The sequence below is a fragment of the Adiantum capillus-veneris genome, chromosome 16 (genome assembly GCF_014529385.1).
Source record: "Adiantum capillus-veneris isolate H3 chromosome 16, ASM1452938v2, whole genome shotgun sequence".
Taxonomy (NCBI): domain Eukaryota; kingdom Viridiplantae; phylum Streptophyta; class Polypodiopsida; order Polypodiales; family Pteridaceae; genus Adiantum; species Adiantum capillus-veneris.
The window spans coordinates 61,626,148-61,640,022 of NC_140946.1; positions in this window are offsets into that span (position 1 = coordinate 61,626,148).

A 13,875-nucleotide genomic window follows, 5' to 3' on the forward strand; every position below is an offset into this window, starting at 1 on the left:
GATAACCAAAGGGAAAAAACCCAATGGAAAAGAAGTGCCTTTGGGATACGTGCATTATTGGGGTACTTATTAGCATTGGAAATATTAATAAAGTACTCCAGGGATTATTTGCTGATAGTAGATATGGAATTAAAAAGGCAACAAATATGAGAGGGTAGCATGATGGAACATTGGTTTGCCTGTTATAGTCCGTTCAAGGTGCATAGGTGGAAGCAAAAAAGAGTGTCTAATGTATATGTCCAAGGGTGGAACATCTTATATATGCATACACAAAAATGAATGGAAAACAATATGCTGTGCAAGAAAGATTTTGAGACGTTCTTCAGAAAGATGGTTAGCTATAAAAGCATATGGCATGGCTTTGCAAGCTAGCACCCCTTTAAGAATGGTTTTTGTTGACGAGGATATGGGCTCTTATCTTACTGTGCATTGTCCGTGAGTGCTGGACTCTATGACACTCCACCCATTGTGAGTTAATAGACTACGACTCTTATGCTCATCTCATCCAGCATGAGCGACACGATTTAGATATTCTCAACTCTTCCAGCTTGAGCACAAGACTAATAACTACGACTCTTAGGACAAAGCTTAATATGACTTGAAACTTTGGGACTAATGCTTTGCTCATTTTATGGCTCAGCAGCCCCCGACTATGACTATAAAAAAGAGGTTTTCTGCACCATGGAAACTTGACTTTTTACATTCTTGTGCTTACTACAAACATTTCTTCAGGTAAAAGTAAGTTTGAATCCTCAAGAAGAGGATTAGTGAAGGACCAAGTTGGCATTGAAGGTTTCTTTTGCTATACATGTTTTATCATCTTTGAATCTGCATTCTTATTGGTTGGGTTGTACTCCTTTGACTGTGAAGACTCCATTATTTGTCTGATTCTCCAATTGGACCTGTTGATAGTAATCTTTGATGTTGTTGTAGGCCTTTGTTCACTGTCGGCATTTGGATTTTGACTAGGAGCATTGGAAGACTTAGGAATCCAAATCTCTTGATGACCTTTGTATCTCCATTGTTGACTTTAATTCTCTTTAGGTCTTGTTGAGTTCTTGAGATCTTCATGCAGGTCTGGTGTAGCTGCAATTGGCTTGTGGTTGTCTGGTAGCCAAATCTTTGTATAACCTGTGTAGAATCCTTGTCTAAGAGGAATATTCTTTAAGATATATCTCTGTTTTTTATCCTCTTGAGAGTTGTGGTAGACTTTAGCATCTTTTGATGTTGTTCTATTGTATACCTGCTTCTTAGGTATCCTAGGATATTGTAAAGGTTGATACCTTATGGGCCTTCTTTCTTGGGAGGGACTTGATGTTACTTCATATACCCTAACTTGCGGTTTTGGTACCCATATCTGTCTGTTACCTCCATAGTACTCTTGTTATTTTAAGCTCCATTGTGATGTTATCCATCCCATATGTTTGTTTTTTTGTGGTGATTTCCAATATTTTATCCAAACTGGATCATTGACTTTGACTAAACTGCTTGGAACAAACACTTGCTTGACTTTTCTTTGCTCTCTTGAGTACTTTGGCTGATATATCTTTGTTTTTTTGCGTGTCTCCTTAGAGGTTTCAGTTGGGTCAGCAAATGACTTGAAGTTTTGAAAGCCTGACTTGCTTGAAGAAGCTGATCCATGAGGGTTCTTTGATGTAGAGGCATATGCTGTCACACCATCTTTGCAAGTCGGTGGAAGTTCCACTTTTGCTTTACCTTTGTCTGCAAGATTTGTCTTTGATTCTTGTGACTTTTGCAACTCTGAATCTAGCGTTAATCGTACTTGTAACTGCTGCTTGCTATTTCTTGGAAAGAGAGAGTATTAGCATTTTATCTTCTTTGTACGCCTTGTGTTGTCTAACCACTAATGTCCAAGGATGACATCTGCAAGCTTTTCCTTTGAAGGCTTCACCTGAAACTTTACTTGTTGTTCATGCTGTTGGATGCTAAGGGTAGCAACCATGTATTTTTGACTTGTAGCCTTACCCATGATTTCTCTGTTACCTGGCTTGTCCTCAGTAATCTCTAGAATGCTCTAGATGTTGTCTGAAGCCATTTGTCTGAAGCCATATTGCAATTTACTTCTTCATCTAGTAGAGCATTGCATCTGACACTTGATCCTTTTTTCCTACTGAGAACTATAGCTATTCCCCAGCTATTCTCATTGGAGGTTCTATTGAAGATCTTTGTCTTGCTTTTGTCATGGTCTCATCTTGATCTAGCTGTATCTCTATGGAGGGTGACTTGAGACTCTGTCTTCCAATTTGATTTTCATCAGCATATTTAGCTGGCAATGAGTGATTGATCTTTGGGCTTCCTATTTCTTCCTGGTTGCTTGCAACCCCATTCTTCTTAACTTTTGGCTTTGGTGGCATTCTCTGCTCAATAGCATCCGTGGTTGGTTTTTGTTCTGTTTGATCTACACTGGCTATTGCCTGATTTTCTTTCAGCTCTTTTGAATTTCTTTTTGATGGAGATGAATCATCTTTAATAAGATCTTCTTTGATATAAGTCTCCATTTGAAGTGTGCTTGAGGACCTTGTGCTGTCATCCATGGGTGACCAGTCTTGGTCTTCATTCCTGGTTTTCTGTGATGACTTTGTCATGTTTGCTTTCTGTATCTCTAACATCTTCTCGGCCATTGGCATTCCCGTTATGATGTCGTTTGGCATATCCTTTGCTATGATCACATGAAATTGAACTATGATGATCTATGACTCCTTACTTCAATGGTGGTGGAAATGATTTCCCAACATTCTGCTCGTTTGTTCTATTTACATTGGTGCAGTCAAAGATGGTTGGTGTTACAATGAGAGAAAAGCAGCATTGCACGGGATCTCAAGGGCTTTCCAAAGTGATGGAGCAGATGGGAAGATCAAGAGTAGGCAAGGAGCAGCGATTATGTGTGCTACATGTGGTTTTTAGGGCCAGAATTCTCTGCTATGGTGCCTCTTAGAGGTGCAGTTTTGATGTGTTGAATGTGCATAAATAAGGGTGCCATAGGTGTCCATCGGTATGCTTTACAAGCTGGTCTAGGTGGCTCCTCCAATGGGCCTAAATGGTGAAGGATATGGCTATTCAAAGTTGAAGTGGTTGCAAATTCTCAACAGAAGGGGTGGGTAATGGCAGGTTTTCAAAGCTAGTTTCAATGAATAGATGTGAAGATCTTGTATTGTGGAGCACGTCTGTCTTTTCAAATCGTCGATTGAAGTCCCAGTTGCCAACATATTGCCAGGTCAAATTTCATCGGGGCCCAATTCTGTGTTGGATTGGTCGCCTTGATCGATTTGCCACCTAAGGTTCTCTTAGCCTCTTGAGGATTTTTATGAGTTCTTTGCAGCAAGTGTGGAGTTTACAAATCATCAATCGGGCATTAAATTATCAAGATACTGAGGTTTGAATATGGTGATACTATTGTTGACAGTGTAGCGAGGGCTTGGCAAAGACAAAAAGTGTCAAGACCGGCACGGATAATTGGCACTACAGGCATTACTTGTCAATCTAGCAACTAGATCACTGAGTAGAGGTTGGCAAAGCAATGAAATTGGGGAAGAAAGTTGCTTTTTTTATAGAATTTATGGGGTGCTGATGGAGGGTCTTGAGGGCCAGTCTCTGAGAGGCTACCATGTGGCACCCGTTCATCCCACATGCAGATTCCAATTCTAGAATACTGGGGTATAAGGAGTGCATTGTGAACCTTCTATGAGCATCAAGTGTGGCGTGGAGTGAGAGATTGAGCTCCCCCAGCTATGGTGGTCCGTCGCATTGCCACTACGCGCCATTGAGGTGGTGTGCGATGTTGTCAGTCACCATCATTCTTTGCGATGTAGGTGATGACATGGTGTGGATGTACGGTCCACATTCTTGCGTGCCTTGAGGGGCCAAAACATTTTGTAAAGAGAGGAGTCACGCGAGGTGATTGTCACAACAAATAGACACCCCCCCCCCCCCAAGAGATGACTCGCACATGTCTTGAGCCCCAAGGTGGCCAAAAAAGGGAGAGGCTCACACGCTCCCAATCCAAAAATAGGACGTGCCCTTGGTAAAAAAAGAAGGGAGAACTGGAATAAGCAGGGGAGTCAATTTTATACACGTCCCTTTTAGAGAGAGCAAGAAATTGGAAGAAGAAGCATCATTTGTATTGATGCTTGGAGAAATAACGAAGCCAACCCTTTTAAGATATTTTGCTACCAATTTCCCCACCCCCACTTCTCTACCTTGTCGTGTTTTTACTCCTTGTTTTGCGGTGTTGGTGTGTGTGTGTGTGTTCCCCCCGAGCCGTGGCTTGTGTGGTGCAAAGAGAGAGTGAGAGAGAAGTTTTGTGTGTTCACAGTGTGTGTAATCAAGACAAGTGTGGCATGGTGGTTGTGTATTCTCCAGGAGTTTTTGGGCTGTGCCAGTCATTTGTGGTTGAAATTGTGAAAGGTTGAAGGTGAATTCAAGAGGAGTGGGGTGTTGTGAGTGCCCTCAACTATAGAGAGGCAATTGTTATGTGTGCTGAGTGTGTTTCCCATTCCCCTTCTCTATCTTCTAGTGCCCCCACTGAGAAGAATTTGATTGTTCCAATTTGAAGGCAAAATTGTGGTTTTGGAGTTGAAGAAGTTCATATTCAGAAGAGCAGGTGATGTGAAAGATGGTATGGTTAGGTTTTTCAACTTTCACTAAGGTGGAAGATACAGAAAATTGGTTAGAGGATTACGGTCTGTTTGTGTTGGAAAGTAGACTCTCAAGAGATGAAGGAGTGCTTCAAGTTTTTCTAGTGTTGGTTCATGGTAAAGCTAAGAGATGGTATGAAAATTTTCAAGATGAAGAAAAGGTGGATCGGATGGCTTTGGAAGTAACTTTTTAACACCAATATGTGCTGAATGTGCAAGTGCATGAAGTGAAGCAGAAGCTGGATAGTCTGAAGTAAAGCATCAACGGTGATTTTCAAGATTTTGTGTGGGAATTCAAAGCTCTTTGGAGACAATTAATGAAGGAGTGCTTCAAGTTTTTCTACTGTTGGTTCATGGTAAAGCTAAGAGATGGTATGAAAATTTTCAAGATGAAGAAAAGGTGGATCGGATGGCTTTGGAAGTAACTTTTTAACACCAATATGTGCCGAATGTGCAAGTGCATGAAGTGAAGCAGAAGCTGGATAGTCTGAAGTAAAGCATCAACGGTGATTTTCAAGATTTTGTGTGGGAATTCAAAGCCCTTTGGAGACAATTAATGAAGGTAACTGCTCCACAATGTGTTGATTATTTGAAATTGAGGAATTTTTTGGATTGCCTACATGAGGATGTGAAAGAAAAAGTCGCCGCAGATGGACATGTGACGTATGAGTGGTTAACTTGGCAAGTGGTTGGAGCAAGAAGATCTTGAAGAAGAGGCAAGTGAGAGAAAGTTTGTCAAATGTTGCGGTGCCTAGGCAAGTTAAGGTGATGTTAGTGAAGCCAACAAGGGAAGTGTCGGTGTAGGAGGAAGTAAGGGTTCTATTACTGCAAAGAAGTAGAGTGGTTTTGATGCTAGAGATGCCAGCTAGGGAGGCGGGTGAAGTGGAAGAGGAGGTAGATGAAGCTGACAAGGTGGACGTGCTGGTTGATCTTGAAGGACCAGTTGATGAAGAAGGCATTGACAATGCTGGAGTTGAGTTCAAAGAGAAGGTGAAGGAAAGTATGGAGCCAATGTTGGAACCAATGCAACAACTGTGATCTATGGAAGATGATGGAGATTCTCAAGTTGTGTCCAAGATTTTTGAAGAGGTACGTGATTCAGGGTTGAAAAGTATGCTTGTAAGTGCAACAATACAGTGTGTTATCCATCAGATATAGGGTTCCCTTGAGAGGAGATCTACTTTATCTTGTTGGGAGGGAGCGTCAATTTTGTTTGTTGGATTGGATGATGTGTTTGCAGAGCCAGGTATGTTGATGAGGTAGGTTGGTGCTCAAAGAGCTTCTAGAGTGCTATGGGCCTATTGTCTTCATGGATGGCTATGTACATGGGAAAGGCATTGTTGGAGGTTGATGCAGATGGATGGAAGAGAGCAAAGCCACATTTTTGATCTAGGTGGAAGCTATATTGTGATGTAGGGGGTGGGGTAACCAACTTGAGGTTTGTCAGGAAGCAAGAGTAAAGCCTTGTAAATATGGTAGAATTATTTTTTGGTTTTCTCACAGTGTTTGCTAGTTTTGGAGTTCTAGGTGAATAAAGCAGTTTTGTGGTTGAACATGAATGTTCAATGTCAAGGGGGTTGGACAATTATGGTGCCGCCAAATCTGGTCCATGCTATAATGAGTGCAAAGCAAGATTGTATGGGATCTCAAGGGCTTGCCAAAGTGATGGAGAAGCTAGTAGGATTAAGAGCAAGCAAGGAGCAGTGGTTATGTATGTTATATGTGGTTTTTTGGACCAGAATGCTTCAATATTTTTCCTAATAGATATGCATGTTTGAAGTGTTGAAAGTGTAAAAATAAGAGTGCCACAAGATGGTCCATACGGCTCATCAAACGGGCCTACAGAGTGAAAGATATGGCTATTCAAAGTTGAAATGGTTGCACATTCCCGATAGCCAAGGTGGGTAATGGTAGGTGGTCCAAGCTAGTTTCAATGAATAGATGTGAAGAGATTGTATTGTGGAGCATGTTGGTATTTTTAGATTGTCAATTGGAGTCCCGATTGCCAGGGTATTGACAGTTCAGATTTCATCGGGGCCAGTTCTGTGCCAGATTGGTTGCCTCTGTGTTGGTGTGCCATCTAAGGTTTTCTCAGCCTTGCAAGGATTTTTATGAGTTCTATGCGACAAGATAAGGCCATGGGAGTTTAGAACTTGTCAATCGGGCATTATATTATCAACATATTGAGGTTTAAAGAAGGTGGCAAATGTCGGCAGTGTAGTGATAGATGACTTTTTGCCGACTTGTGGCGTGCCATTCAAGGGCTTTGCAAAGCTGAAAAGTGTTGGGACTAGTGAGTAGAGGTTGGCAAAGTAATGAAGTTGGGGAAAAAAGTGGTTTTTGTTAAAAAAAACTGGGGTGCTTATGGAGGGACTTGAGGGCCAGTCTCTGAGAGTCTACCATTTGGCATCCGTTCATCCCACATACAGATTCCATTGCTAAGATGCAGGGGTATAAGCAGCCCATCGTGAACCTTCTTTGAGCATCAAGGGGCATGGAGTGAAAACTTGAGCTCCCCCAGCTATGGTGGTCCGTCACATTACCACTGTGCGCTGTTGAGGTGGTGTACGTTGTCGACTATTGTAGACGACGGAGATAGTCTCAATAGGTGGGAATTGTCTTCTGAAAGCCATACAACGGACCAACCAGTAATTACCATGGCGGTTACCATAGTAACCTCACAAGGCTATAAATAGGACCCATTGCATTATAATCGGATTGATTAAACTTAGGGTTATTTGTACTCTTTGACTTCTTACTTCTAGTCTCTTGGTTCTAGTCTTTGAAGCTGTCTTGAGTGACAATCTCTTCACTTGTAACTCTACTCTGTAATCATTAATACATTAGCTCATTAAGATTTAGTTAATACCTTGTATTCGTAAACTCTGAATCTAAATCTGTAACACTTTTCTAGTCATTCAATCTGTTTCTAGTTCCAGTAGAGTATTTCAGTTCAGTAACTATTCGAGCTCAGTTTCTATATTCCATTCCAATCTCACTGACTGAATTGACGACTTCCAGTAGCTATAAATTCTAACACTGGAATCATCCATCTGAAGAGAGTAGCTCCAATTCCATTTTGGCAATCACGATGGCTAGAGCTGTTTGCTTGTTGACCAGACTACTTCTCCCAGTTTGAGTTTTCAGCTGAAGATATGGCACCCAAAAACCCAAAAACCCAAAACTAGCCGTGGTCGAAAACCATCCTACCGTGTTGACCCTATCCTTGATGAGTCAGAAAGAGATTCTGATCCTAAGACTGAACCGGGGACTGAGACTGAGGCTCCGGAGGAGCACAGTCAAGCTGATGAGGCTAAAGGCTCTCAGCACTCCAGCCAGTCTAGATGAATAAGGGCTGAGAGGGAAGAACGCAAGGCCAGGAGTTCTCGAACCACACATGGGGATGAAGGAGCCAAAGGTAGTAAAGGTAGTCACCACAGTTCCAGTAGAAAAGCCAGGGAAGAAACAAAAATTGAGACTGTAAAATAAATTGACTGGGACACAGATACAGAACATTACAAGAAATCTTCAAAAAGGAGAGGCCAAAACGATGCTGATTGACATGATTACACCTCTTCATTGAAAATTTATTTACCAGTGTTTAAGGGTGGGAAGAAAGATGACCCGGATGTTCATATCCAAGCCTTCGAACATTATGCTGAGTTGAAAAACATTGATGAAAATGACTGGGGGGAATACTTTCCTCAGAAATTAAAGGAGTCAACAAGGAAATGGCACTACCATTACCCAGCTTTCCAACTCAGATCATATAAAAAACTACTCAAAGTTTTTCGACTAGAATATTGAGATAACAGAGGAGATGAGGATATCCTCTGTGAACGGATAAGATAAAGCAAAGGAAATTATCAATCAAAAGTTATGTTGAGAAAATCAAGGAATTGACTAGGCAGTTACAGGAACCACCATCAAAAAAACGATTGCGGGCATGGTTTTTAAATGGTTTCTGTAGTAAGAAGCTTAGGGAACACGAGGTGCCTACACCAACAAAGAAATTTAATGATTCGGTGCAGCTAGCCCTGAAGCTGGATCGAAGTCATAAGAAGAGGAGGTCCAATGGTAGCTAAGAAGGAAATAAGTCATAAGAAGAGGAGGTCCAATGGTAGCAGTACTTCTACTGAGAATTTTGATTCCAGTAAGACCTCCAGTAGTTCTAAAAGCAGCTCAGATGAGAAGAGCAAAGACAAGGCTAAGAAGGGGTCTTGGTCTAAGAAGATTGATGAGATGGCCCGGAAGATTGCTGAAATTAGCCAGACTAGACAACCAGTAAGAAGAGCGAAAACCTGGTGTTCAAAGTGTAAATCCAAAGACCATGTTTCTAATGAATGTCCACAGTGTACTTACTGCACAGCTTACAGCTATCTATGGAACAACTGTGGCATTCGCATTCATCATTATAAGAAGGGGAACGATATGTCTGTGGTGGCATTTAGTAATGTTGAACTAGTAAAAGTAGAGACTACCAGTGTACCCCAAGAAGAGAAATTAGGTATCATTGGTGCTGATACCGGACGCAACAGATACCAAGGAAGTATTGGCCGGGGCCGGGGTCATGGTGGTAATTTCCAGATTTGAAGTCTGAATTGCTATACTTGTGGCAAGTATGGACATTTCGCGGCCCAGTGTCCAAAAACACCTGTTATTACTGCAGCTACTGAGGTGAAAGCCCCAGAAGCAGTTCATGTATGAGCGGTTACACGCGGCAAAGGGGTAGTGATTGAAGAAATCCTAGATAACCCAGCGAAGCTAGCCAATCCTGAAAGTAGCAAATGGGCTCAATAGAGAGAGGTGTGGAAAGCCAAGGTTAAAGAAAAGGTGGTTGATGAATGACAAGAGTAGAGAGAATTGGCAGCAAAAATCACAGAGGATTTAGCCAAGAAGCTGCCAGAGCAGCTAGAGAATTCTGATGCTCGGGTCATTCAAAAGATACTAGCAAAGTCTTCTAAGAAAGCACAACCGGATCAGTCAAGGTCTGGAACACATGAGACCATGTTGGCTATAGTTCAGGGAATGATGGAAGAATTAGGGACTGACAAGGGAGCTAAAAGCACTAGAACAAAGGAATGGTATTGTGCAGATACTACCAATTCTTCAAGTTCTGATAGCAACTCCGATTATGAGAAGGAGGAAATTCATGTCAAAATTTGTGACAGAATTCAAAAACTCACGTGGAGTTAGAGGACATTAGAAAAACTTTGCCTGAAGCAACGAATTTCATTAGAAAGTGGAGGAAGGCTGAGGCGAAAGCCAGAACGGTTGACTTGGCTGTTGTCAGAGATGATGAAGTGCCAGTGATCCAGGTAGATTATAAAGTTAGGAAACGGTGGGAGCCACTATCTGGTGTCATACTAGATGGCGAAGCAAGGGTAAAAATCCTGGGGGCACGTCTTCAGCAAAGGATGGGAATTACAAATCTGGAACCTGCACCTTTCAAAGTTTGAATGGCGGACCATCGGGTAGTGCAGGCAACTGGTATGATAGAAGGTATGCAAATAAGAGTGGGCAAGGAAAAGTTCAAAACTAGCTTCCTAGTATTAGACATACAAGGCACGTATGGGATGCTATTGGGGCGCCTATGGTTGCGAACAGCACAGGCTATTCACGACTATGCTAATTAGACCCTGACAATACAAGGTGCCATTAGCAAAATTCGGATTCAGACAAACAACACTAGGAGATGGAAAAAGGAGTTGAGACCTGAAGAGATTTGCCAGAAGTATAAGGTGAAGAAAATTGAGAGAATGCTGACAGTAATGAATATTTTCCCATTAGCCGAGATAGATCTCAACATAGTGTTACTCGACAAAGATTAGGCTGAAAAGCAAAAGAAGAAATTTCCAAACCAGTTCACTGATCAAAACTTTGGAGAACGGCCAGCTCAGCTAGCTGGGAGGCCAGAAGAACCAGTTAATTCCAGTATACCAGTGGATTCTGAACAAATACACTTGGAAGAAGTTACTAAGATCAGAATAGAAGTTCAAAAATCAGAGGACCATCTTGGGATTACGCTGGGGAGTCAACCAAGAGAAAAGGCGGAGGGCCTAACTGGTTACTTGTAGATGATCAGGAAATAGAGGAACGGAATTTAGGTTCTGAGGAAAATCCTAGAATGATCAAAGTCAACAAGCATCTGAATCCTAAGATGAAAGAGAAGGCCCGACATATGTTCCAGCAGTACAAGGATGTGTTCGTATGGGAACATATTGATCTTAAAGGAGTAGATCCAAAAGTATGTCAACATTGAACACCATTGAAACCAAATGCTAGACCAATACGACTACAACGATACCGAATGAATCCAAATTACGCTAAGAAGGTCAAGGAAGAGATCGATAACCTTCTAAAGGCTGGGTTCATTACCGAAGTAGCTAGTAGTGATTGATTGTTCCTATTATGGTGGTACCCAAGAAAAATGGAAAGCTCAGAGTGTGTGTGGATTATAGGAAGCTGAATGCTCAAATAATTAAGGATCCATTTCCATTACCGTTCACAAATATGTTGCTTGATGAAATTGCAGGATATGAGATGTATAGCTTTATGGATGGTTATAGTGGCTATAACCAGTTACAGATTGATCCTGAAGACCGGAATAAAACCACTTTTATTACTAAGTGGCGAGCATTCATGTATCTAATAATGCCATGTGGTCTTTGCAACGCACCAGCCACTTTTCAACGATGTATGATGTAAATATTCAATGAATTCCTTCACAGATTCCTTACCATATTTATAGATGATTTTACTATATATTTAATGGAGGAGAAGCATTTACTTTTTCTTGAAATGGTTTTCCAGCACTGTCAGGAAAAGAGTATCTGTTTGAACCCATTCAAATCTGTTTTCTTAGTCTGAAAAGGACAACTACTGGGACATGTATTGTCCAGGAATGGTATAGAAATGGCCAATGCCAAGATCCAGTGTGTCCAATAGGCCAAGGCACCATGGAATGTGTTAGATTTAAGATCTTTTTTGGGATATATCAATTTTTATCGACGATTTGTGTACAAGTTTGCTTCCCAGGCATTACCTTTGTATGAGCTTACAAAGAAGACCAACAAGTTCAATTGGACTGATGAATGTGAGTAGAGTTTTCAAAATTTAAAGAATGTTATTATCAGTAAGCCAATTCTTTGACAACCGAATTGGGACGTCATTTTTCATGTACATGTCGATGCTTCAGGACTGGCAATGGGAGCAATACTGGCTCAACCCGAAGGAAGAGTTGATTATCCAGGTTCAGTTAGGCTAAACATTATTTGTTGGGCAAGCTATTTCATTTTTATGTGGATCATCAAGCTTTATTATTTCTGATCAATAAAGTCATTATTCAAGGCAGAATAATATGCTGGATGATGTTCCTAATGGAATTTGAAGTGTGTATCTTCCATAAGCCAGGCAAAAACCATTGTGCTGCTAATTTCCAGTCCAGGAGTACGGATGGCTACTCTGAGGTGTCTTTAAGAGACGAGCCAGTGGATGTAAAACTGTTTCAGTTAACAGCGACAGAATCAACTGATCCAATGTTGTATGAGGTATATCAATTTCTTTCTAAGGGAGGATTTCCAGATAATTGGACTCAAAATTAGAAGAAGGCTCTGATTATTAAGAGTCTGAAGTTCACCATCATTGAAGGATCACTTCACAGACTAGGAGTTGATGGGATTCTTCGCAAATGTGTGCCTATGGAGGGACGAATGCAAGTTATTTCGAAGGCACATAATGGGGATTCTAGGGGACATTTTTCTACTGATATCACTTTCAAAACTATTATGCAGGCTGGTTTATGGTGGCAGACTTTAATATCTGATGTCAAAAGCCTTTGTAAAACTTGTGATATATGCCAAAGAATGGGCAGACCCACAGCAACAGATATGACTCCTCTCACACCAGGTCATCCACTGGGTGTTTTTATGAAATCGGGACTAGATTTTATGGGTCACTTCAAGAGAATTACTCCAAGTAAGAATAGGTATATATTGATGGCCACTTGTTATGTGACCAAATGGGTAGAAGCTAACGCTTCCCGACAACACGACAAAATCTACTGCTATGTTTCTATATATTGATGGCCACTTGTTATGTGACCAAATGGGTATAAGCTAACACTTCCCGACAACACGACAAAATCTACTGCTATGTTTCTATTTGAAAATATTGTTTATCGATACGGATGTCCTGTGGAGATTGTGTCAAATCAGGGTACGCATTTTATCAATGACACAATGGATATTCTCATGGAGATGCTTTTAGTGAAGCATCAGAAATCCACACCATATTATCCTAGATGCAATGGGCAAGCGAAAGCAGTAACAAGACTATCAAGACTATTCTCACTAAGATTCTGCAGAAAGAGCCACACTAGTGGGACTTAAAACTTCAAATAGCTCTATGGGCATATCGGATAGCTTATAAGGTCACCACGGGATTGACACCATTTTGAATGGTGTATGGCATCGAAGTTGTTGTGCCTATGAAATTTGTCATACCCAATCTCAGGATGGTAGTCGAGTATGGGTTAGATTTTAATCACAATCTGAAACAAAGGCTGGAGGAGTTAACACAGTTGGATGAGTTAAGGCAGAGGGCTATGCTAGAACAAGAAATTGTTCAGCAAAGAAAGAAACACTGGCATAACAGACGAATCAAAGTCGGGGAGTTTTATAAAGGAGATTTGGTTCTGTTATATCAATCAAAGCTAGGCCCTACGAAACCGAATTTAAAAATCACATGGGCAGGACCATACAAAGTTGATTGGGTATTCTCCAATGGCACAATCAAATTGAAAGATTTATCTAGATTATTGTTGTCAGGGATATATAATGGGGCTAAAATGAAGCTTTATTATTTAGAAGACAAAGAGAATTCTAGAAATAAGGGTACTGGTAGGCTAGGAACTCAGGACCAAGAAATTCCAAAATCAGCTATTTTAAGCCTTTTTCATGTACAGCTAGTTCCAGAACGGGTCAAAAGGTTAAAAATTCTCAATACGATAGCACCGTGGCAGTACCAGAATCAGTAAAGTGTCGAAATCAATATCAGCTTTTATGGGAAAAAGGGCCAATTGGACTACTAGTGGTGATCATTTTAGAGAAGATGGAGAGGATTAGCCAATGCATGTGCACCATGTCATTTGTGGTGCATAGGACTCTAGGAACGGTAAGTAGTGGAGCTTTTATGGCTAAGACGCGTATAACAGTAAGGT